This window comes from Antechinus flavipes, chromosome 4 (assembly GCF_016432865.1).
Source record: "Antechinus flavipes isolate AdamAnt ecotype Samford, QLD, Australia chromosome 4, AdamAnt_v2, whole genome shotgun sequence".
Lineage (NCBI taxonomy): Eukaryota > Metazoa > Chordata > Mammalia > Dasyuromorphia > Dasyuridae > Antechinus > Antechinus flavipes.
The window spans coordinates 484,348,053-484,373,068 of NC_067401.1; the positions used below are offsets into that span (position 1 = coordinate 484,348,053).

Consider the following 25,016-nt stretch of genomic DNA (forward strand, 5'->3'; position numbering starts at 1 on the left):
TGTCTCACTCTTTTGGTCTCTCCTGGTGGGAACATTGTAGCAGCTGCTGGCTGAAAAATTAGCCAAGGGGACTTCTCCTTTTGGTCTCCTTCATCATTATAAAAGACCCTATACAACTTTAACTGTGACACTTTCTCTCTGTATATATGTGCATTTTCTTTTTATCTATCTACCACCTATTTTTCTATCTGTCTATCTATCTATCTGTCTCTATGTGTAAGTGTATTTCTCTATATACATGTAAATATTAAAACATACATATGTGCATTTATGTATATAACACAGAGTGGATGCATGCACATGCATATGCATGTAGCATACATATATGATGCAGTATATTTCTATGTATGTGTATTGTTTATTGTGTGCATGTATGCATGCAAACATGTATATTATATTGTAGACACACACACACACACACACATACACACACACACCTGGATCAAAAGTACACTGCTGAGGCTAATAGTGAATAATCCAACTAGACCTTCCTCACACATCTTTACTCTATTCCTGCCTCTAGAGCAGAGGAAGCTCATATATTGTTACTCCAAATTACAAGCCGACTGTGTGGGTTTATGTGTTATCTCACCATTGAGATACTGTTTTCTGGCTGGTTGTGATATCATTTCATCCACTGTCAAGAGGCTGCCCCAGATAGTGGAGATGCTCCAGAGAGTTGACACTCACTTGCCATGTGCAGACCAAGGCTCCTAGTTATTTGTGTGGCTGCCCCTCCTGCAACCCTCCATGGGATCAGAGATAGCAAGGCTGATGAGGAAGTCGAAAACCAAGCGACCTTGCAGAGACGCAAGAATTTTTTACTTATGGGTGTTTTGAAGTTAGCTTTGTTTGTGCTGGGAAGTTGTGAATTTCTTTCCTCCCAAAATCTTGCCTTTTTTAATGAAAGGATGCATGTATGTGTGTGCATTGAAATCCCGTCTATGTGCACAGATATAAATTGTCATATAGGACAAGGTACATAGGATGTGTGTGAGGGGGGTGGGTGGGTGGGGTTCTCAAAGGCTTCCCTAGACTCTACAGATTGGCATTTAAAGGCATGTAAAATCTGGTTGCAAAAAATCCTTCCAGTTTTATGCCATGTTGTTCCCTTCATATATTCTATGTCTGAACCAATCTAGACTACTTGGTGTTCCTTGGTGTGTGACATCTCATCTCCACCACCTCCAGACATTTGCCTAAGCTGTTTCCCATGCCTAAAAAGCAACCTTACCTTCCCTCTTCCTCTTAGAAACCTCAGCTTTCTTCAGGGTCCTGTTTGAGTGCTACCTATTAAAGGTAGCTCACCTTAAAATGTTTGGTTGCTAAGGATTCTTCCAAGAATTTCTTTGATACATTCTAGGTTCATTTATCTGTATACACCTTACTTTCCTTCAAAGATATAAGTTCCTTGAGGGTAGGGGCAATGTCTTTTTTTTTTTTTGTAATTACAATACTTAACATAATTGTCACCATACCACACAGAGTGATGGGTCTAGAGTAAGGAAGAACTGAATTCAAATCCTACCTCAGATATTTACCAGCTAGATGATGCTGAACAGGTAATTTCATTTTTTTCTGCTTCAGTTTCTTGATCTATAAAATGGGGATAATAATAACTTTTAACTCACAGACTTGTTGTGAGGATAAGATATTATTTGTAAGGGACTTTGCATCTGGCTATGAACACGAATGGTTGAGAGATAGCAGGGGCTTAATAAATAGTTATTGAATGAATACAGACATGTGTAAGCATGCATGTGTATAAAGAAATTCTCTTAAAAGAAAGAGGCCAAAGACTTGAGCACTCCACAGAAGCCATGTGACTTTATATCATGAACATGTTTTTTTTTCAGAAAATAATTGATAGGTATTTAACATGCATCATATAAAACTGCAAAAAAGGAAATAAAACTTAGCAAGAGATTGAATAAGGAGAGTTGTTCCAAGAATACTCAAAGATAAAAATGGAAAGAAAACAAACAGAAACATGGACAACAAACAAAAGAAACATGGAAAAGATCTGTAATGCTATGATAAACTATTCTAGCCACTAAAACAATAACACTACTACAATTGAACTCCAAAATCACAGTTTTAAAGGTCCTTCTAGGGAAGGAAAATATTATTAAGGAGAAGAAAGAAGAGAAAAGGAAATAGACCAAGAATATAGAAAAAAGAAGGAGCTGAAAGAGCTATCACTGTGAATGTGCTGAAGAAATAATAAAAAGTGGTATCTGAAGAAGAGAAAGACATAAAAAATATGGAAAATTCCTTTAATTTATTGATATTAAATATCAAACAAGCAAATATTAATAATTGATAGATTTGCCTACTCTCTCACCCACACACAATTTTTATGCAAATCATCCCTCCATGAATTAAAAGAGTATTTGAGAAAATTGTTTAATAGAGAGCAAACAGATTTTCATTAGCAAGATTTAAAGCAATTGATAATTGTGTGAACAATTAAGAAATATAAAACTCTACTGTGCTTATGTTTTGTTGATTAAAAATATATTGATTTGTTAAAGCAAAACCCAGTCTTAACATATCTTTTCCCAAAAGGGGTTTCCCATTCAGAGATACACAAATCAGTCAATTGTTCCATCTACAGATTTGTTAATCAAATTCTGATCTATGCCAGTGCCTGTTCATGGGAATAGATACAAAGACAAAAAAGAGACAATTCCTATCCTCAAGTATCTTATAGTTTATTGGTGAAGACAGCATATACATGTACAAGAATGGACAAATTCAATGCAAGATGTGCCCAAAATCTTAAATCAATTTTATCCCCAAATTGCACTAGAACTTTAAAATACTTTGTACAAGATGATTTAGAGTGTGAAATGCACTAGCATTTGGGAGATCAAGAAAGACTTCATGCTAAAAGTGTCATTTGAACACTGAAGGATCATAGGAAGTTGGAAAAAAGAAGTGAATCTGTTCCAGGTATGAGATATGGCCTATGTAAAGATATAGTTAGAGGATGGAGTATTCCATATAAGGGTGTGCATACATGCAAAATGGGCAGTTTGACTGGACTAAAAAATAAGCAAAATGCAGTAACATGTAACCAAACTGCAAAGGAAAGTTGGATCCATGTTGTAAAATGTTTTCAATGACAAATAGACATGTTTACATTTGATCCCAGAGGTAACAGAAGAATTAATGGGGTTTATTATTAATAATAATATTAAATAATAATAAATTATTATCATTTATTATTATTAAGATGTGATAAAGACCTGAATTACAGTGGTGGATGTGGGAGTGGAGAGAAGAGGAGAAATATGGAAGATATTGTGGAGAAAGAAATAACTAGACTTGGAAATTGACTTGATATTTTGATGTAAGGGATATATGTGAATCAAGGATGGCTTCAAGATACCTGGGCACCTAAGACAAAAATAGGGAAATTCAGAGAAGGAGTCGGTTTGGGACAAAAGATAATGAATTTCATTTTTTCATAGGCTGAGTTTAAGATGCTTCTGCCATCAGAAGCCACCAGATGGTGATTAGAGAATTGGTCCTCTGGCTCTTCTCAACAATGAGATGATTCAGGCCAGTTCCAATGATCTTATGGTAGAGAGAGCCCTCTGCACTTAGAGAGAAGACAGTAGAAATCTATGTGGACCACAACATAGTAGTTTCATTTTCTGTTGTTGTTTGCTTGCATTTTATTTTCTTTCTCATTTTTTCTCTTTTTGATCTGATTTCTTGTGCAGCCTAACAATTGTGGAAATATGTATAGAGGAATTGCGCATATTTAACATATATTGGACTACTTGCCATCCAGGGCAGGAGGTGGGGGAATGGAGGGAGAAAAATTTGGAACACAAGGCTTTGCAAGGGTGAATGTTGAAAATTATCCATGCATTGTTTTGAAAATAAAGAGCTTTAATGAAAAAAAGAGGATTAGTCTTGAAGTGAAGACTTCCCTCTACTGAAAGGAGTAGTCCTAAGCCCTTGACTTGTTACTTAGAGAAGGCTAAGGATCATTTGAAGTAGAGATGAGGAAGGAGAACATTCCTGATTGTGTGTTTGTGTTTGTGTGTGTGTGTGTGTGTGTGTGTGTATGTGTGTGTCGGAAGTGAGTGTTGTATATGTTGTATGAAAGGATTTGCAATTAGGGTAGTTTAATTGGAATGTAAAGTGAGAGAGGTGATGTGCAAACATTCCCAAAATATAGGTTGGAACTAGATTGTGAAACTGCACATGGAGGAGTTTGTATTTTATCTTAGAGGACACAGGGATCCCATGAAGATTTGTTATTGGCAAATGGGATAGAAATTTGGGCGGTTTTCATCACATATTTATGAAGCAGCTACTGTACGTAAAATATCATACCGCTCATACAAAGCCCCAATCTTCTCCCTGAAATAAAAAAGTTACCTTTTAAACACTAATTTCTTCCAGTGATGTTACATGTTTATGAATCATAGAATGCAGCAGTCTCCCAGAAATCAAAATTGGAATTCACCCAAAGAACAAAGAAGATGTAGCATCATATTACCAATGATGACATGTATGCAAGAACTGGCAAAAGAGATATCATTAAAGAGACATAAGAGAAGGAAATCAAGTGGATTATCCATATAATAAGTAAAAATGACAAGATTTAGACAGCCTGTGAGATGGCATGGTATTCAGAGAATGTCAAAAGACCCTCCTGTACATTGGATGGATTCCCTGTGGAAGGATATGATGGGTAGACATGAGCAAGAGTTGCATAGGTTCAGAAGCTTTGATCTCAAACTCATTATTGCAGGGAGTAATCACATCCCTAGGTTAACAGATCTATACTGGCATTGAAGAATGTACAAAACACTTTGCTAGGACCAGGGATATAGAAATAAAAATATGATATAATCCTTGATGGTAGAGAAAGGGCTTACATTCTATTAGCAAGAGGGAGGAGGTGATAACAGGATACTCTATGTACAAAAATAAGTGTAAGAATGAGACAAAAGAAAGGCAAAAAATGCTTTAGGAAAATTTGGGAGATAAAACTCAGCAAGAAGGGGAAAGGAAATCTTCAAAGTCATCATTGAGTTTCAAAGAAAGATGAGTATTCTGAGAGGATGTGGATAAAAAGAGTGGATATCTCAGGTGGACATCCCAGATATATGGATCTGTTTGAATGCATGGAGCTATAAGAAAACATAAAATTCAGTGAATAAATAGTCAGCAAACTTGACTGGAACATAGAATGCATGAAGGTAAGGAAGTAAAACCCATACCACTGATAGGAATATACTCAGCTGGTTGAGATGTAATGGTAATGACAGATGCTATGTGGATCATGGTGGGCATCCATTTACTGATGTAATGTGCTTTAGCTTGGACATGGTATTGACATGGCAATGACATCATACTATTCAATAAGCCTCTCTAGTATTAGAGAGAGTGTGATGGGGCTGTATCCAATAAGTGTGACCTGGGAGGTATTTGGGAAGGATGATTAAGGCAGACAGTGCTCTGAGGACGACGGAAATATTTGCACCTCTTCAAGAACAGACAAATTATCTTTCTCTCCATTGTTCTTCAAAGGAAGGCAATCTATTTCATTCTGGCTGTCATGGCCATTTAGATTTCCAAGATTTTCTAATTTTTCTAACAAGACCACCTGTCATTGGGATCAATGACAGTTCACAGCAAGTGAGGTAGTTAGCAGTGTGCTATCCACAGCCGTTATGTATGCACATCTCGTTAATGAGCCTTTGAATTAATATCACTTATTCATTCTGGGGAGATATCTCTAAGGAGAGCAAATCCACTGGGTGAGGTTTCCCACTTTTCTAGTAAAGACTATTTGAAGCTTTTTTGTCAAAGGAGCATCTTCTCTCCGATAGACACAGGTCAGCAATAAATCTTTTCTTATCTGTCTTTGGACTTAGAGCCAATGCACTAAAATACTCATGTATTTATGACTTTATTCCTGCAGGTATTTGCTCTGATGAAGAAGATTGCCTTCCAACCAAGTCTGTATATCCTGGACAACAGTCATCCATGTCTTCTCAGGAACCCTGCCAGGGTTCTACCCAATGTGCTTGATTCCCTATGATGGAATGAGGATACCAGTAAAACATGGGAGCTGTCCATTGGTAATCCCTGGTTCTCCCCCCATGACCAAGTCAATAGAATGCAAGCTTGGTGATGGCAGGAAGACTTATATTTGCATCCCCTGTACCACACACAGAGTAAATACTCTGGAAATGCTCATTGATTGGTTGATCTTTTTCATTTTGCATTGCTTTGATATCATCCTTGCTGATGTTTTGCAGTTTCTCACATATAAAGGGTTTCAGACTGTTTACAACCAAAATGTGTCCTTTGAATGACTCTCATTCAGGTGAATTTCATTATCATTTAGGTGCATCTCAATGTAAAATCTTTGAAATTGTAGATGAAGGGAGTAAATTAAATTCTGGTAGCACCAGATAGTACCTATAGCATTTTAGAACTAGGAGGGCCTTTAGAAGTCACTGAGCTCAAGCCCATCTTTTTACAGAAAAAATGCTGAGGCTTAGAGTAGCAAAATTACTCAAGGACATACAGGATATAAATGTGTGTGTGTGTGTGTGTGTGTGTGTGAGTGAGAGAGAGAGAGAGAGAGAGAGAGAGAGAGAGAGAGAGAGAGAGAGAGAGAGAGAGAGAGAGAGAGAGAGATTGGGGAGGTACATGGGGAGAGGGTGAGGGAGAGACAGAGAAAATAGAACAAGCTAGTTTTTCTTATTCCCCAAGTTTTCCAGACTTTGATTCTTGTTCTCAAAGGAGAATAGATTTAAATCTCAAGAGGATCTTAGAAAGGGATCTTAGAGGTAGTCCGACTCCTTTATTTTACAGATAAATTGAATAAGGTTCAAAGATCTTTTGTTTCTAGATCTGGACTCCAAACTTTTCCAGCATGGTAGAACCTGATAGAGCTTGTTCCCCATTAACATAGTCTTAAACAAACAAGATCCCTTTAACACTATGTTGAGACATCAGAATAGGACTTTTATAGAGAGTTTCATGTTTATACATTTAAAAAATATTTTATACTACTTCTGTGCTGATGAATTATATAAGCATATACTGTATTCTGGATAAATTCCTAAAAGAAATAAGCATTAAATACAAGTACATTATTTAGAAACATTTTGAAATAAATTGACTTTTAAAAAATATCTACTTGATAATCCTAATATTGCTCTGTAGTTCTACCCGAGAAGTTAGTGAGAGTGAGCCATTTGAATCCTTTTTGTTTTAATTAAATTTTAATTTTTCAGTTAACAATAATCCCAAACCATGGGATCATAAATCTGGAATTCTAGCACTTTGGAGGCCATATAATCCAACCTTTTCATTTTTACAGATGAGGAAACTTAATCAAGGTCACACAGAGAGTGACTATCAGAAGTGGGGTTTGAATCTCGGTCTTCTGACTTCAGGGTCAATGCTCTTTCCACTGCAACTTCCTGTTACCTTGTTTCATGTTTCCACTAGACCACAGCAGCCTCTTTCTCTTCTGGGGGTGTATATCAAGGAGCTGGAAACATATACCTGATTGAAAAGAGATGATTGCTGATTATATTTCCCATGTGCCAACTACACTGTGTGAGGTCAAATCACTCCAGGATGTGTGATGTTCTTCTAAACTATTTGCAGGAAATAATCTAAATGGCAAGTCATGGGTATCACAGGGCACTGCACATGTTGAGACAAACTAGGGTGTGAGGAAATCTAGTCTTAGAAGGGAAGAGCATCCAGGGAGTGTACAAATAGCCACACACATCAGAAGAACACCGTGGCACATTCCTTTGGGGAAATATTTGAAAGTATTTTTGTTTCAATCACTTCAAAAATTCCTACAGAGCAGAGGGTGGATGGATTTATGCTTTATAATAATACTAACATCGATAAAGAACTTTGGGTTTTACAAAATTTTCAATGAGTTTATCTCATTGGATCCTCACAATAACCTTATGAAGTTGGATTGAGAAAAACTGAAGGTTAAATGACTTGTCTAGGGTTACACAGCCAATAGATTTGTGAGGCAGAATTCGAACTCTGATCTTCTTGATTCCAATTCCAGTATACTACACTCAGTTGATATTACCTAGCTGACTGGGAAGGTGAAATCCCTCGACTGCTTTATAATAGGGATAGGAACTTCTCCTGGTCTTAATTACTACTCTCATTTCTTGACCAAAGTACTCTGTTTCTCTATCTCTGCCTGTCTCTGTCTCTGCAGATGAAATGAAGTATTTCTGTCCAATCAGCAGTCTTATTTTTGACTGAATAAAGCAATCTAATCTGAATAATGTTAAGGAATGAAAATCTGATCTAAGCCATATTCTGGTACGTCCCCCCATCACTCCCACCAAAACTAATGAACAAACCAACAAAAAATCCACTGGATTTGGAAACAGAGAGGCTGAATTTGAACTCAGTTTGAACTAGGATCTACTTATTTACGTGATCTTGGGGCAATTGACTTTACTTCTCTTGGCCCCAGTTTTCTTCTATGTTAAATGAGATGGTTGAACTGGAAGATCTTCCAGGTCTCTTCCAGTTTTAAATCGGTGATGCTATGATCTTACAATGCTCTTTCTCCCCCACCATGGCCCCCAAAATGAATTCAATTCTCTTGGATGGGTCAAAAAGAAAAATAATAACAAAATGATATAAAATGTTAGTATATATAACATACATTTTCTTGAGCAAAAGCAGCAGCCTTTCTGGAAAAAAAGATATGGATATTTTGATTCACTGTGGTTAACTGTGAGCACAATGTAAATTAATGATGTTCTTGTATATTTTGGTTCAGAACTATGATTTCATAAAAATTTATCAGTGCAGGGTATTTCCTATAGGCTTGCTTCCTCTACAGAGCCAAGTGACTTTCAGATATAAATTAGTCTTCGAGAGTTGACTGAGGCACTGGGACATTATGATTTGTCCATGGGCACATAGTTAGGTTGTATCAAATGAAGAATTTGCATCCAGGTCTTCCTGACTTTATCTACTACTCCATGTTGCTTCTGAAATCTGGAGCCAAAAAGTTAATAATGATAATGGCTTATATCAAGAGGAACCAAGAGTTGATAGTCCTTTGATACTCTCCCCTGGATGTACCCCATCTAAAATAAAAGACTGACCACATTTTAGGAGTAACCTTAATAAACTGAAGAGCATCTAAAGGAAGACAATGAATGTGCCACAGATCCTTGAGTTTATAGTATATGGAGATCAAATGGAGAAATTAGGGATATTTATATGGGGATAAGATGGAGTAAGCAACCTAGCACATTTTAAGTATTTAAAAGGTTGTCATGTGAAAAAGAGATTAGATTTTTTTTCATCTTGCTCCCAGAGAACAGAGCTAGTGGAAGTTGAAGAGAGATAAACTTAATATTGATATAAAGGAAAACTTCCTAAAAATTAAGACCCTCAAAAATGGAATGTGTTATTTTGGGAAGGTAGAGTCCCTCTTTAAGTTCAGTTTTTTGAGGCTAGATGATCACTTTTGGGGTATGTTATAGAAAGAATTCTTTTCTGTTTTTAAGTTGGCCTAGATGACATCTCTCAACTCTGATATTCTGTTATTTCCTTAATGGAATTCTGCAAAAAAATAATGATTTTACTTTTGGACATACCTATTTTCTCAAGATAGCTAGATATTTTGTGTCTCAGAACAATTATTGTCTTCTCCTATTGCGCCCCCTCTCCCCCATTTTAAAGCATTTATTCATTCACTTGTTTAGTTAATATTCACTCATTCATCTGTTCATTCAATGAAAACTAAGTATTCACTCAAACACTATGCATTCATGACATGATAGATACAAAGATGAGTTAATATGTTTATGTTAAACTTATTACAGGTTTTAGAAGGCAGAAAAATGGAAGATTCAGGAAATATTTCGTTTATATCCCCCAGGATATCAATAAGCAGCAAGGGTCCAAAAAGGGCTTGTGGGCTCTCGAGCTGAGTATGATTTTAAATGATCCCCATATTTCTTCTTTTCTTGCTAGCTTCCTCTACTTCCTTCTACACATTAAGAATATATGGAGGAAGACTTAGGCCCCCTCAGGGTGTGTTGCTTTTATGAGAAAGGAGAATGGGGAAAAATCTGGGAAAAAGAGAAGTTGCATAGATCATGGATTTATATTTAAGAGATCTTAAGATCACCCCTCTTATTTTATAAGTCAGGGAACTGAGGAACAGAGAAAAGGCATGTTTTCAAGGTCACTCAGGTAAATCAATAGCAGAGTCAGGGTTTGAAGCCAGGTTCCCAATTTTAGGACCATAACCTTCTTCACCAGCTCCCTACAAAAATCACTTCAGGGTATTGGGGTTTGGGGGTAGAGGGAAGTGTGGGAAAACCCAGAGACCTTACTTGGCGACCTCTCCTTCCATTCCTCCAAATCATCCCCTCTATTTCTCTTTGGTGCCAGGCCTTTGGTACTCATATGCAAGGAACTGGGGATACGGGATGTAACAATACATAATTGGCTAGGTAACAATATACACCTAGCAACCCAGATGACAGATGCCGGCTGCTGCCCGAAGGGAAGGAGGAAGAGGACAGTAAACAAAGCCCTACTTGTCCTCCATGTTGGGATGCCTGCCACCCTTTCAGCTCTCTCCTCAAATTAGACTGGCATGGCTTTAAGCCATGAAGGCAGTGGGACCAGTTCCAGCAGACTCACACCACCATGATGGCCACTGGTATAATTCAAAGAGAAAGAGGAACGGCTCACCTCTAGGTATAGAAAGGAAAGGAGATTCAGTCTGTAAAATGATCCAAAAGCAGGTATTTCTGTTCCCTTCCCTTCCCCCACTGAATGTCACCCCGATGGCTTCTGCTCTCCAGTGAGCATACCTATATTTTGCTTACATGCCCATGAAAGGAAAAAAAAGGAGGGGGGGTCCTTTTTTATGAGAAATGTTGGCTTGGAGCTTTGCACACGATTATCTTGTTTTATTATGTCACGAAAAGGCATGTAGCCGTTTGTCCCACTGTATTTTGCAAGGAGCTGATATTCCAATGATGTTATTAAAAAATGGCACCTTTAGCCACACTGTGAAAAAAAACATTTTTGGTGGGGGTGAGAGGACTGTAATTTATTTCCCTGGAGGAGCTCGTTTCAGACACAACATTTGCTGTTTCGTGACATCTTGTTTCTCCCCCACCCTGCACATTTGCCTGCCTGGATGAATAAAGCAGTTGAGGAATCTGTTCAAGGTCATGGAAAGGGACAAGAAAGTCAAGTCATTTATATGAGGTCATAAAGCACTGAGCCCAGACCCTTCTGGCTCTTGGCCTTTCTCTCTGACCTCTGGATACCCAAAACCTCACCTCCTTTTCATCCCCATGAATGTGTAATGCACAATAGAAATCTCTTTGCAATTCAGTGCATCACATTTGAACGCTGGTTATTAGCTAACAATGGTGCTGCTCTTGACTCCTGCTCCCTGGCCATGCTTTCCACTTAAGATTTTTGCTTTTTTGTGGGCTGTCTTGGAGACTAAATCCACCTCTGGCTTCATCATGGTTTCTGGGAAAGAAAAAGTGGTATGTTTGCTTAATAATAGGGGCCACGTCAACTGACATATCTGAAAATGTCCTCACTAAGTAAGCACATGGATTTTTAGAGCTGGAAGACATCCTCTACTCTATTACCTCATTTTATAATAGGAAATCAATTCCCAGACAAATGACTTGCCCAACATCACACAGCTAATTAGTAGCAGAAATGGGATTTGATTCCAGATCCTGGACATTCAGATCTTTCCTATAGCATCAGGATGCTCCAAGTAGCTGGCTTTCTACCTGGAACCATGAAAAGAGTTTTGCTAGTGTTCCAGCTGCATCAATTAGCTGTTAATAAGGGCATTGAACCAGAAAGTTGGCCTAGGACAACTGCAGCCTAGCAAGGAAGTTATTCGCACAAGATAGATCTGCTCTCCAATCTGGCTAAATTCACCTATTTTACCAACTAGCTTCATAGCAGGAGCTCTCATAGACAAATAAAACCTTGAGGGGGGATTCTCTCTGAAATATGCTCAGTCTTTTGAGAACATTCCCCACAGTTTAGGAGTCAGCCTTTAAGGTAAATTGTTCAATTACCTAGTTAATTGCTTGAGTCTTCACCTAGGCAATTAACTTGGGAAAACCCATTTTAAACATAAGAAGAAGGTGTAGAAAAGAGAAAATTTGACAATTCTCTAAAATAAATCATTCTTGGGGCTATGTTGTTTGTGGACTTCTATGAGAAAAATGTATTTCATTCATTTTACCTTAATAAGTTTTCACGTAGTGAATTTGATCTGTGGAATCCATGAGAACAAATACAACAATAATTTGAAGCTCAATTCAGCAAAAATTAATTAAAAGCTTTCTAAGTATAAGCTAGCACAGTGCTGAGCCTTAAAAACAAGTAAGAGACAAAATAACCTCTGCCATAAAGGTGATTACAATCTAATGGGATGTGGGGGTGGGAAATGTGTGTAGAAATAAGTGTAGTACAAAATAGAATAAGAGCAAAGAAGATAGAATGCTACAGGGGAGGGAGCATGGGATACTGTCTGAGGACCTGGGTTAAATGCCATCATTATCAGTAAAACCTATGTGACCTGTCTAAACCTCTCTGCCTCAGTTAGGAAACTGCCTCTATAAAATGAAGAAATCAGAGGAAAGAGACTCTAAAGTCCCTCTTAGCTTTAAATCAATAATCTTATAGACAAAAATAATAAATATGTTAAGACAGAGTTCACTTTCATCTAGGGAATAAGGAAAAATAACAGAGCAAGTGGAGTTTGAGATGAGCCTTCAAAGGAAGAAAAGGTTTCTAAAAAGCAGATGAAGAAGGAATGATTAGCCTGGAGACATGGAAGATGGCCTTCATGAATACATGGAGGTCAGAGAAGACAGGGAGAAATCAAGAAATGGCAACTGATTTAATTTAGCTAGAACTCAGAGTATGTATGTAGAGGGGAATATTATGAGAGCACTTGAGAAGTAAACTGGGTCCGGATTATTCAGGTCCCGAAATGGCAATTTGAGAAAGGTTTATTCTATGCTATTGGTTCTTGTCCCTATCCTTATTGGTAATAGTGAGCCACTGCATGCTTTTGTGTAGAAGAACTGGTCTAGTTTAGATGGAAATTAGAATGTAGAGAGGGAAGAGAGAAGGCATGAACTATATGTGTCTAATTCAAAAGTCTAGGAAAGCTCTGATGACCTCAGTAATCTGGAGTAATTGCAATGTGAGAAAAGAATGAATGTTAGGAAGTAGTATTGAGAAGAACTGGTAACTGAATGGTTGTAGAAAGTGAGGGGAAAGGAAGCGAAGATGATCCCAAGGTTTTTAGATTGAGTGATTGGAAAACTTCTGGAGCCAGAGAAGGAAATGGGAAATCTGGGAAGAGGGATAGGTTTTGAGGGCATTCTGAGTTCAGTTTGGTTCAGAAGAGCACACAATGAGACTTGAAAGGAAATTTAGAGGTCTTATGGTTCAACCTCTCATTTTATAGATGAGAAAACTGAGACCGACAGAAGCATCACTTGGGAAGTAAGATAAGATTTGAACCAAGATTTTTGTATTCTAAAACCAGTACACTACCCTTTGTTGCTGACTGGTCATGTCTAACTCTTTGTAATACTATTTTGGGTTTTCTTGGCAAAGATATTAAAGTGGTTTTCCATTTCCTTCTCCAGCTTATTTTACAGCAGAGGAAACTGAGGCAACCAGGCCTTTGGGCAATTGGGCAATTGGGGTTAAGTGACTTGTCCAGGATCACACAGCTAGTAAATGTCTAAAGGCCAAATTCGAACTCAGGTCTTCCTGTCTAACCCCAGCACTACATCCATTGAGCCTCCCAGCTGCCCCACTATCCTTTACTGTATCATTAATCTGGAAGTGCTAGAGGAGGTAAAGTTAAATCTGATATTTGGAAATCTAGAACAGATGTGTCAACCTCAAATAAAAATGGATGCCATTAAACTATGCATAAGGATAACTACAAACTGCATATTGATTATTTTTTAAATTGAAAATATTTTATGGGCAGTTGGATGGTATAGTAGATAGATTACTGGCCCTGAAATCAGGAGGACCTGAATTCAAATCCAGCCTCAATCATTTAACATTTAACCAGCTGTGTGACTCTCGGCAAATCACTTAATCCAAATCTGGCCTCAGGCATTTACATATATATATATATATATATGTAATGGGAAATCTGGGAAGAGGGATAAGTTTTGAGGGCATTCTGAGTTCAGTTTGGTTCAGAAGATCACACAATGAGACTTGAAAGGAAATTTAGAGGTCTTATGGTTCAACCTCTCATTTTATAGATGAGAAAACATATATATGTGTGTGTGTGTGTGTGTGTGTGTGTGTGTGTGTGTGTGTGTGTATATAGCCTCCCAAAGCAAACAAACAAGACAAAAAAAACTCCATAAAATGTAACATATCCTAACCATAACCATCATCCTAAATTTCACCCCAATTCTAATCTTAAATTAATAATAAAAATGCTTTATTTATCTGAAGGAAAACAAACAAGCCACATTGGCTGGCATCTCTAGGGGGAAAAAAGTTCATTTGAGGGATTTGTCATAAAAGACTCATCGCAATAATCCTAATTTCAAAAAAGGTAAGTTTTTAATATTTCCTGATCATCTTTTAATCAGCTTCAGGCTGTGTTCAGGAGTGTTGTGGACTGAATTGGGCCAGTGGGTCATGAATTTGATCATTAGAACAGAGATCAGGAGAGAGACTGAGGTTCAGTATCTATCTACCTATCTATCTATCTATCTATCTCTATGTCTATATCTATATATCAGGGAATTATCTATATAGAGATGAAATTAAAAGACAAAATTTAGAGCTAGAATGAATTGTAAATTTAGAGTCCAACTTCATTTTACAGATGAAGAAACTGAGTCCTAAAGAGATTAATGATCTGCTAAATTTCCCCCATCTGGTCAGTATCTGAGATATGTTTTGAACTTGGATCTTCTTAACTCTGGATACAGACCATTTCTTATAATACTACACATGGAAGGAGATGAGATGTCAAAAGAGAAATGAAAGGGAGAGAGAAGGAAAGGAAGGGAAGAATAAAAAGAGAAAAAAGAAAAAAGGAGAAGGAAAGGGAGGAGAGAACAGGAAAACTGAAGGATTGAGGACTGAGCCTTGGAGAACCTCTTTTCAGAAGGTGAAATATATATTTAGTTTAGGGACTGGTGATGGGATTAGGAAGACCTGAGTAAAACCAACCTCACCTTTAGACATTTACTAGGTGGCACAGTAGATAAAGTGCCAAACCTGGAGTCAGGAAAACTTATTTTCCTGAGTTCAAATCTGGCCTCAGACACTTACTAACTGTGTGACCCTGATAAGTCACTTACCCTGTTTGCCTCAGTTTCCTCATCTATAAAATGAAATGGCAAACCACTCCAGTATCTCTTCCAAAAAAAACTCCAAATGGGGATCACATAGAGTTGGATAAGAATGAAAAATAGCTGTATGACCTGGGCAAGTTTTTAAAACTTCTTTTTATCATTTTACTATATGATGAGAATGATAATAATAGCACCTATCTACCAGCATAATTATGAGGATAAAATCAGAGAACATATGTAAAGTGCTTTGTAAACCTTGAAGCAGGACATAGAGGCTATATTATATATACATATATATATATATAACATTATTATAAGAAGTATTATGATTATGATTTTATGGTATTTTAAAGCTTACAAATTACTTTAAAGACACAATGATATGTAGTCTTCCCAAGAATTATAGGTGGTGAGCACTATATGTCTTATAATTTTTATTTTACAGCTCAAAGAACTGAACTAATGAAGGCAAAGTGCATCACAGATGGTCACTCAAGCCTACAAAAGTTGGAGGTGGGACTTTGCTCCATCTTCCTGATTGCTGAAGACTAATATCCCACCCACCGACTACAAAGTATTGCCCCTGACATTAAATTTAGTGTTGGGAATTCGGATAGGGCAATTTTCTTTAGAGCCACTTCCGTCTCCCAGTCACCAACACTCACCCAGTCTGAAGGCATCTCTGCCCCCATTCTCCAGCTATCATTAAAAATGAACAAAAAACAGAATAATGCCAGTAATCAATCGATTACTTATCCAGGATTTCCCAGGGGCAGCAGATCCCCAAAGCTACTTCTCCCACTCTGCAGAGGAGATCACAGATGAGCACAGGTGCCAGTCTTGACATCCACCCTGCAATGTCTGCCCCGAATCATAAGAGCCCATCTGCACAGAGACAGACAGGACTTTCCAGAGAGCTCTTGACTGGCCAGTTGATCTGGTAAGTAATATGCCAGCTACCCAGACAATAACACGGAGGAGAAAATTACATTCACACTTCTTTATTGGTGCCATTAACAGTGTTTTGTCATCCAGATGATGAATCGGTGCCATCCCCCTACAAGATGGACTAGACACTCTCCCAACCCTTCACCTTTGTGTCCTGGCAACTTCAGCAGCTTTGTGATGGGGAGGAGGGTGCCGGCGGAGAGGAGGGCAAGAGGTGATGGATGAGAGAATGTTGTAGTTTAGAGAGAGCCGAAGGGCTCCACCACTTTCCATGAGAATCTCCTTCCTCGTCCAAGTCATTTCCATATTTGTGTCATCAGAGCAGTGGAGGGTCCCCTGCTGTTACGGAGGTCACAGGTTCTTCCTTTGAACAGTAGCTGCTGCTAGGCCCATGCAATCACCTCCCCCTTTCATTATGTGCAAACCCAGACTGGGGAGAATGAAACAAGAGCGGCTCTTGTTCCCTTCTGTCTTCTCCCTGCACTTATTAAAAAGAATGTCTTCATTTTATTGGGGGCTCTCTTTCTCTCACAATCATATTTCTCTCTTCCCCAACCTCAATAACATCTCATTATCATTCTCTCTCCTTCTCTCTCCCATTTTCTTCTTCTCTCTCCTTCCCTCTTTCTCTCCTTCTCTCTCTCTGTCTCTGTCTCTGTCTATCTCTTTCTTTGTTTCTCTGTCTCTCTCTGTTTCTGTTTCTCTCTGTCTCTGTTTTTCTTTCTCTGTTTCTCTCTGCCTGTCTCTCTCTCTCTCTGTTTGTTTTTCTCTGTCTCTCTTTTTCTTCTCTCTATCTCTCTCTTTCTCTCTCCTCTTTGTCTCTGCCTGTCTCTTTGCCTATCTTTGTCTTCCTTCCTTCCCTCCATCCTTCCTTCTTCCTTCCCTCCATTCTCCCTTCCTTCCTTCCTTCCTTCCCTCCATTCTTCATTCCTTCCTTCTTTCCTTCTTTTCTTCCTTCCTTCCTTCCTTCTTGCTTCCTTCCTTCCTTCCTTCCCTCCATTCTTCGTTTCTTCCTTCCTTTTGTTCTTCTTGTCTTCTTTCCTCCCCTTATTATTTCTTTCCTTCCAACCTTTGTATTTGTGTCTTTTTGCTCAATTTTCTCTCTCCCTCTCATTGCAGCCTTTCCAGATAAAGAATTATTTTCTTTTCAGGTTAGAGTGGTCAAAAACATTATATTTTATTCCTAAAAGAGAAATACAGCTGCAGATATGGGAAAGGAAAACAGGATTCTCCATGGTTTCAAACTATGCCTTTTGATGTCTGCTTGTTGGAAAGGGAATGATACAGTGGAAAGCATACCGGCCTTACAGTGAAGAGGGCTTGTGTTCAAATCCCATTACTAATGCATATAGCTTGTATGATTTGGGGCATATCACTGAGTCTCAATTTCCTCATCTGTTAAAAGAAGGCAATTAGCCTACATGACCTCATGTTCCTTCCAGAAGCCTCATAAACTAGTTTGGCACCTTTTCCCTCTTGTTTTTTTGCTGTTTAAGAGGTAAATATCATCATTGTTTCTTTTTGTTTGTTTGTTTTCTGAAGAAGCTGGCAAAGGCAAAATTGGCTAGCAAGAAGACAGGAAATGTTTAATGTTTTGAAATAATAATCTTACGTTAGGAGACCTGGGTTTAGATACTGGGCTCTGTTAATGTATTACCTTGGTGCAAAGTCACTTCCTAATCCTCTCATATATAAAAAGAAAGGGTTAAAATAGCTCTCTTCTATATATTAAAATTCTATGAACCTAAGGAAGAATGACATCCTTTGTTTTGTTTTTTTTACTAGGTTCCCAGTTTTGTGAAGGGTGACCGATGGCAGATATATCCTAGAATTGCAAAATGTTTTCTCTATAACCTTCATGAGAGAAGTGAGCAATGAAGTTGGAAAGAATGAAAATGAGAGAGGTATGAGTAAAATGAGAGAGTATAGTCACTTGCTTCAGTGGGAAATAAAACAAAATGAAATATCAATTTGTTCTATAGACAAAGGGCTTAGGTTAAAATGCACTTATGCACTGGGTAACCTTAGGTAAGTAATTTTATTCACAGCCCCTCAGGCCTTAGTGTTCTCCTCTGTAAAATGAAGGGGTTAAAATGCATGGCCCCAGAATTCCCTTCAGCTCTAGTTTTTTGATCTCGGACAAGTCACCTAAAACACTTTCCAGTTTTGCAGAGAATCTGGCATAATGATTTTGTCATTCATTATTAATTATCATGATTTCTTATTATAATTGAGTATGCAAACTTTGTTTCTCCTTTGATCCCACTTATGTTGTCTTTGTATTAGACTTCTTGTGACCAGAGAAGATCAACTGAGATATGTAAGGCACTTTGCAAATCTTAAGGTGATATATAAATGCTGGTTATTATTATATCTATTTTAATATATACCCTCTTTGTGCTCGTCTGTATTTCTTTGGACTTCTCCATGTCCCTAGCAAAATCCAATCAAGGTTGATCCTCACACCTCACACATCTCATCAGTACCCTCTACTCTTTTGATTTAAAAGGTAGAGTCATAAACTCCAAAACTTCCACTTAAGGAGACAGACTGGGTCAGCCCTCTCTTCATTTCACTCCTGTTTGTACTTTTTGGGACTTTTCTTTGCCCCTTCACTGGATACCCTTTCCCTTCCTCTTTTACTTTTCACTTTCTTTTTCTGTGTTGTCTTTCCCATTTAGATTGTATGCTTTTTGAGGGCAAGGACTGCCTTTTTTCCCAATTTGTATCCATAGTGCTTAGCACACTGCCTGGTATATTAGGTACTTAACAAATGTTTCTTGATTTATTATGATGATTATTACATAGACAACCAGAAAATTTCCTTTGGTGGTTTTCTCATTCCTTTATTTCTTTGCTTTCTTTAGTAGAGATTTTTGTTTGTTGTTGAATTATTTATATTGTTCTTTGTACTGCTTTGACTCCTTGAATGGGTTTAACTTTGACTTTTTGCTTTTCATTGCCAAATGAGGGAAATCTATACATATTTAATATACTTCTGTTTTCTGATTCTGTTCTTCAGGCTTCTTTGTTGTGGCTGTTGTTGCTTATAGGGCGTTCAAGTTTACTTTTGTGCAAATCAGTTAGACATAGATGTAACTTTCCATTACTGTTCTTAAAAACTAAAATAACTTCAATTACTGTTCTTAACTACTTAAGTAATTCTCTCAATAGATATCTGACAAGATGGTGTTTGATGTCTCTCATTAGAAGTAGCCCTTGATAGCATCGTCTTTCCAATTTTTCTTCTTACTGTGGCGATAGCTACCATCTCTGCTACTGTATTTTGGTTCGGAAAGATTTTTAGTTTATCAGATGTTTTGAGAGAATTAACTTGTATATGATAGTTGTAACAAATGCCAGCTTTTTGGTATTACTTTATTCTGTTATAATTGATCTGTGGGACTTCCGGTTAAGATGGCGGAGAGGAGGCTCACAGTTGCATAAGCTCCGCGCTTTCTCTCACTATCCACTTCATTACAAGCCTCTGAATCAATGCTTGACTGAAAAAAACCCACAAATAGTTACCAAGAGAAGCCATCCTTGAGATCCGCCAAGAAAGGTCTGTCTTTACTGGAGGGCTGGGGTGGTTTTAGATCGGGCGCAGGCGGCGGGCAGCGGCAGTGAGAGCACGGGAGCAGACTGGAGAGGGGGTGGGGAGTGATCGCAGCTGTCTCTGCGGGGAGAGCTTCGCTACAGGTTTGGAACCTGCAGCAAGTCAACAGCCCAGCAGAGAAGCTAAAAACACCGGGGCTGAAGAACACAACCGCAAACAGCTGGAGTCTCTCAGGACCTGGCCGCCCCCCCCTTCCCCCCCCTCAGTGACTCAGCACGCTTTGGGATCTCAGAGCGCAGGCGCAGCACAGTCCTGCTAGTGCCTCACTGCTGCCACCTGCAGTCTGTAGAGGAAGCTCGATAACACACCCAGCCCCCCCCCAAAGAAAGACTCCAGTTTTTTCTGTTTTTCTTTGGTAGTTTGTCTCTGATTAATAGACAGAATGAGCAAGAAGCTGAAGAGGACTTTAACCCTAGACAGCTTCTACACAGATAGAGAGCAGACTCTAAATCCTGAGGAGACTAAAAACAGGCAGTCCCCAGGTGATTCCCCAAAGGAGGAGATCGTCTGTTCCTCAGCACAGATGAACCTCATAGAAGTGATTAAAAAGGCTCTCACAAGGGAGCTAGAAGAAAAATGGGGAAAGCAGAGTGAGGCTTGGCAAAAGGAGAAGGAAGCTTGGGAAAAGGAGAGGGAGGCTTGGCAAAAGAGCCTGGAGAAGTCAGTTAAAGAGAGAGTGGATAAAGAAGTAAAATCCTTGAAAAATAGGATTAGTGAACTGGAAAACAAAATTGGCGAAATGGAAAAAAATTCCACAGAACAAAAGAACTCAATTGGACAATTAGAGAAAGATTTTAAAAAAGTGAGTGAAGAGAATACTTCACTGAAAATCAGAATTGAACAAGTGGAATTGAATGACTCGAGGAGACAAGAAGAATCAGTCAAGCAAATCCAAAAAAATCAAACAATGGAGAAAAATGTGAAATACCTTCTGGGGAAGACAACAGACCTGGAAAACAGATCCAGGAGAGACAATCTGAGAATCATTGGACTCCCAGAAAAACATGATGAAAAAAAGAGCCTGGACACTGTCTTCCAGGAAATTATCAAAGAGAACTGCCCAGAAGTCATAGGAACAGAGGAAAAAATAAACATTGAAAGGATTCATCGATCACCCACTGAAAGGGATCCTAAAATCAAAACACCAAGGAATATAGTGGCCAAATGCCAGAACCCTCAGATGAAAGAAAAAATATTGCAAGCGGCTAGAAAAACCCAATTCAAGTATCAAGGAGCCACAATAAGGATCACCCAGGATCTGGCAGCATCCACATTAAAAGATCGAAGGGCCTGGAATATGATATTCCGAAAGGCTAAGGAACTTGGTATGCAACCAAAAATAACTTACCCAGCGAGAATGAGCATCTTTTTCCAGGGAAGAAGATGGACATTCAATGAAGTAAGCGAATTTCATCTATTTCTGATGAAAAAACCAGAACTTAACAAAAAGTTTGATCTACAAATATAGAACTCAAGAGAAATCTAAAAAGGTAAAGATTAATCTTGGGAACTATATTTTGACTATATAGATGCATAAAGAATACATGTATACCTTGTTCTAGAAATTGATGTGGAAAGGACATTGTACCAGAAAAAGGGTAAAGTGGGGGTAGTACATCTCATGAAGAGGCATAGGAAACCTATTATATCTGAGAGAAAGAATGGAGGGGGATGAATATAGTGGGTATCTTACTGCCTTCAGAATTGGCTTTAAGTGAAAAATCTTAAGACATATTCAATCTATGGTGAAACTTCTCCCATCTCATTGAAAAGTGAGAAGGGAAAAGTGGAAAGGGAAGGAATAAGCTAAGCGGAAGGGAATACGGGAACTGGGAGGGAAAGGGGTAAGATAGGGGGAGGAACTCTAAGGCGGGGGGAGGGACACTAAAAAGGGAGGGCTGTGAGAAGCAAGGGGTGCTCACAAGCTTAATACTTGGAAGGGGGGAAAGGGGAAAGAAGGGAGGAAAGCATAAACGGGGTTAACAAGATGGCAAGTAATACAGAATTGGTCATTCTAACCATAAATGTGAACGGGGTAAACTCCCCCATAAAGAGGAAGCGGTTAGCAGAATGGATTAAAAGCCAGAATCCTACAATATGTTGTTTACAGGAAACACACCTGAAGCGGGGAGATACATGCAGGTTAAGGTAAAAGGTTGGAGCAAAATCTACTATGCTTCAGGTGAAGTCAAAAAAGCAGGGGTAGCCATCCTGATCTCAGATCAAGCTAAAGCAAAAATTGACCTAATTAAAAGAGATAAGGAAGGACACTATATCTTGCTAAAGGGTAGCATGGATAATGAAGCACTATCTATATTAAACATATATGCACCAAGTGGGGTAGCATCTAAATTCTTAAAAGAGAAACTAAGAGAGCTGCAAGAAGAAATAGACAGTAAAACTATAATAGTGGGAGATCTTAACCTTGCACTCTCAGAATTAGATAAATCAAACCAGAAAATAAATAAGAAAGAAGTTAAAGAGGTAAACAGAATACTAGAAAAGCTAGATATGATAGATCTCTGGAGAAAATGTAATGGAGACAGAAAGGAATACACTTTCTTTTCAGCAGTTCATGGAACCTATACAAAAATTGACCATATATTAGGACATAAAAACCTCAAACTCAAATGTAGTAAGGCAGAAATAGTAAATGCATCCTTTTCAGACCACGATGCAATGAAAATTACATTCAACAAAAAAGCAGGGGGAAGTAGACCAAAAAATAATTGGAAACTAAATAATCTCATACTAAAGAATGATTGGGTAAAACAGCAAATCATAGACATAATTAATAACTTCACCCAAGAAAACGATAATAATGAGACATCATACCAAAATGTATGGGATGCAGCCAAAGCGGTAATAAGGGGAAATTTCATATCTCTAGAGGCCTATTTGTATAAAATAGAGAAAGAGAAGGTCAATGAATTGGGTTTGCAATTAAAAATGCTAGAAAAGGAACAAATTAAAAACCCCCAGTCAAACACTAAACTTGAAATTCTAAAAGTAAAAGGTGAGATCAATAAAATTGAAAGTAAAAAAACTATTGAATTGATTAATAAAACTAAGAGTTGGTTCTATGAAAAAACCAACAAAATAGACAAACCCTTAGTAAATCTGATTAAAAAAAGGAAAGAGGAAAATCAAATTGTTAGTCTTAAAAATGAAAAGGGAGAACTCACCACTAACGAAGAGGAAATTAGAGCAATAATTAGGAGTTACTTTGCCCAACTTTATGCCAATAAATTCGACAACTTAAATGAAATAGAAAAATACCTCCAAAAATACAGCTTGCCCAAACTAACAGAGGAAGAAGTAAATATCCTAAACAGTCCCATCTCAGAAAAAGAAATAGAACAAACTATCAATCAACTCCCTAAGAAAAAATCCCCAGGACCAGATGGATTCACATGTGAATTCTACCAAACATTTAAAGAACAATTAACTCCAATGTTATATAAACTATTTGAAAAAATAGGGATTGAAGGAGTCCTACCAAACTCCTTTTATGACACAGATATGGTACTGATACCTAAACCAGGTAGGCTGAAAACAGAGAAAGAAAATTATAGACCAATCTCCCTAATGAATATTGATGCTAAAATCTTAAATAAAATATTAGCAAAAAGATTACAGAAAATTGTCACCAGGATAATACACTATGACCAAGTAGGATTTATACCAGGAATGCAGGGCTGGTTCAATATTAGGAAAACTATTAGCATAATTGACTATATCAATAACCAAACAAACAAAAACCACATGATCATCTCAATAGATGCAGAAAAAGCATTTGATAAAATCCAACATCCATTCCTAATAAAAACACTTGAGAGCATAGGAATAAATGGACTTTTCCTTAAAATAGTCAGGAGCATATATTTAAAACCATCAGTAAGCATCATATGCAATGGGGAAAAACTGGAACCTTTCCCAGTAAGATCTGGAGTGAAGCAAGGTTGCCCACTATCACCATTATTATTTAATATCGTATTAGAAACACTAGCCTCGGCAATAAGAGTCGAGAAAGATATAAAAGGAATTAGAGTAGGCAATGAGGAAACCAAACTATCACTCTTTGCAGATGATATGATGGTATACCTAGAGAACCCCAGAGATTCTACCAAAAAGCTATTGGAAATAATTCATAATTTTAGCAAAGTAGCTGGCTACAAAATAAATCCCCATAAATCCTCAGCATTTTTATACATCACCAACAAAACCCAACAGCAAGAGATACAAAGAGAAATTCCATTCAGAATAACTGTTGATACCATAAAATATTTGGGAATCTATCTACCAAAGGAAAGTCAGGAATTATATGAGCAAAATTATAAAAAAGTCTCCACACAAATAAAGTCAGACTTAAATAATTGGAAAAATATTAAGTGCTCTTGGATTGGCCGAGCGAACATAATAAAGATGACAATACTCCCTAAACTAATCTATTTATTTAGTGCTATACCAATCAGACTTCCAAGAAAATATTTTATTGATCTAGAAAAAATAACAACAAAATTCATATGGAACAATAAAAAGTCGAGAATCTCAAGGGAACTAATGAAAAAAAAATCAAATGAAGGTGGCCTAGCTGTACCTGATCTAAAATTATATTATAAAGCAGCAGTCACCAAAACCATTTGGTATTGGCTAAGAAATAGATTAGTGGATCAGTGGAAAAGGCTAGGCTCACAAGACAGAATAGTCAATTATAGCAATCTAGTGTTTGACAAACCCAAAGCCCCTAACTTCTGGGAAAAGAATTCAATATTTGATAAAAACTGCTGGGATAATTGGAAATTAGTATGGCAGAAATTAGGCATGGACCCACACTTAACACCATATACCAAGATAAGATCAAAATGGGTCTATGACCTAGGCATAAAGAACGAGACTATAAATAAATTAGAGGAACATAGAATAGTTTATCTCTCAGACTTGTGGAGGAGAAAGAAATTTGTGACCAAAGATGAACTAGAGACCATTACTGATCACAGAATAGAAAATTTCGATTACATCAAATTAAAAAGCCTTTGTACAAA

The 25,016-nt window shown here is 37.7% G+C and overlaps 1 long non-coding RNA gene across 5 annotated transcripts in view; it reads left to right on the forward strand.

Annotated features, from left to right (window-relative positions):
- Window positions 1-10,583: 10,583 nt before the first annotated feature.
- Window positions 10,584-25,016, forward strand: part of LOC127563497 (uncharacterized) — an 85,102-nt gene continuing 70,669 nt past the window's right edge. For 4 of the 5 annotated variants that reach the window (XR_007953980.1, XR_007953976.1, XR_007953978.1 and 1 more), the window contains exons 1-3: window positions 10,584-10,808; window positions 15,853-16,347; window positions 18,141-18,259. This is a non-coding gene — a long non-coding RNA (uncharacterized LOC127563497). Of the gene's footprint in view, window positions 10,809-14,553; window positions 14,657-15,852; window positions 16,348-18,140; window positions 18,260-25,016 lie in introns of all 5 variants that reach the window. The other variant, XR_007953977.1, reaches the window with a different exon arrangement.